Source organism: Arachis hypogaea, chromosome 16 (genome assembly GCF_003086295.3).
Source record: "Arachis hypogaea cultivar Tifrunner chromosome 16, arahy.Tifrunner.gnm2.J5K5, whole genome shotgun sequence".
Lineage (NCBI taxonomy): Eukaryota > Viridiplantae > Streptophyta > Magnoliopsida > Fabales > Fabaceae > Arachis > Arachis hypogaea.
The window spans coordinates 53,970,513-53,972,459 of record NC_092051.1 but is presented as its reverse complement, the minus strand read 5'-3'; positions in this window follow the sequence as shown (position 1 = coordinate 53,972,459).

Here is a 1,947-nt window from a genome sequence, read left to right as displayed (position 1 = left end):
TCCCGGTGGAGGGGACCATATGTGATTACAAGTGTATCACCATATGGTTATGTGGAGCTTCAAGATATTGATTCTGATAAGAAGTTCATTGTTAATGGACAGAGAATCAAGCACTATCTTGAAGGCAATGTTGAGCAAGAGTGCTCAAGGATGAGGCTAGATTAAAAACTCAGCAAGGTCTAGCTAAAGACAATAAAGAAGCGCTTGCTGGGAGGCAACCTAGCCATGGGGCATCACTTCCTCTAAGCATTTTGCCCTATTCTTGATTTTATTTGTTTATATAAAGTTCATTGATACTAAGGTAAAGAGTCAATTGTATAAGTTTACAGGGTTACAGAAGGATTCTGCACACAAAACAGAGAAAAAGAGCTCACTGGCAAGAAAACACCAGTAAAAGTCTGTTTTGGGTGTTCAATGCCCAAAAGAAGCATCCACTGGGCGTTGAACGCCAGTAAGGATAGCCATCTGGGCGTTAAACGCCAGAAAAAAGCATCTTCTGGGCGTTGAACGCCAGAAAGAAGCTCCTTCTGGGCGTTTAACGCCAGATTTACAGCGTCCTGGGCGTTCAGAAAAATGCCCAGTGACAAAGGAGTTCCTGGCGTTCAACGCCAGAAAGAAGCAACAGCTGGGCATTGAACGCCCAGGAGAAGCAGCAGTTGGGCGTTGAACGCCCAAAACATGCAGCGTTTGGGCGTTCAAATGCCAGGATGGTGGGGAGGAGGTAAATTCGTTTTTTCTTCATATTTTTCATTTTAATCTTAATTCTCATGTTTCAATTCATGATTTCTTGCATAAACATGTTACAAACCCTGATTTCTAAAATCCTTAATTTCTAAAAACCCTACTTTAAAAATATCAAATGTATCTTAATCCATAAGCACAAATCCTTTTTTTTCAATCCAATTCAACTCTTTTTCAAATTTTCAAAACAAATCTATCTCTTTTCATTCTAAAATCTTTTCAACTAATCAATATCTTTTTTTTTTTAAAATCTCCATATTATCTTTTTCAAAAATCCAAATTTATCTTTTTCAAATATCTTTCATATCTCTTCAATTTTAAATTATATCTTTTCTTATCATACTTATTTCTTTTTAAATCATATCTTCTATCTTATCTTTCTCCATATTTTTGAAAACCCACCCCCCTCCCTTTTAAAAACACATTCGGCCTCCTTCCTTTCATCCACCATTCAACACTAGCTCTCCTTCAATCCCTCTCCTTTCTTTTCTTTTGCTTGAGGACAAGCAATCCTCTAAGTTTGGTGTGTTTATCCGTGATCACTAAACCATACCCACTAAGATCATGGCTCCTAAAGGAAAATAACCCACTCCAAGAGGCAAGAAAGAGAGTGTTCCAAAACCACTTTGGAATCAAGGGAGGTTCTTAACCAAAGAACATTCAGACCATTACTACAAAATAATGGGTCTAAGATCTGTGATCTCGGAAGTCAAGTTCGATCTGAAAGAAGATGAATATCCGGAGATCCAAGAGCAGACTCGAAACAGGAACTGGGAAGTCCTAGCTAATCCTGAAACGAAAGTGGGAAGGAATATGGTTCAGGAATTCTACGCTAATCTATGGCAAACAGACAGGCAGAGAATATCTGGAGCTGCCCTCTATGACTATAGGACTGTGATCAGAGGAAAGATTATTCACATCCACCCTGACAAAATCAGGGAGATCTTTAAGCTACCTCAGCTGAAAGATGACCCAGACTCCTTCAATAGGAGAATGATTAGAACAAACAAGGGCCTGGATAAGATTCTAGAGGATATATGCATCCCTGGAGCCAGGTGGACCACCAGCACGAGGGGTGTCCCAAATCAACTCAAGAGAAAAGATCTCAAATCAGTCACCAGAGGATGGCTGGACTTCATTGGGCGTTCTATATTGCCCACCAGCAACCGTTCTGAAGTCAATATTAGAAGAGCAGTGATGATCCAT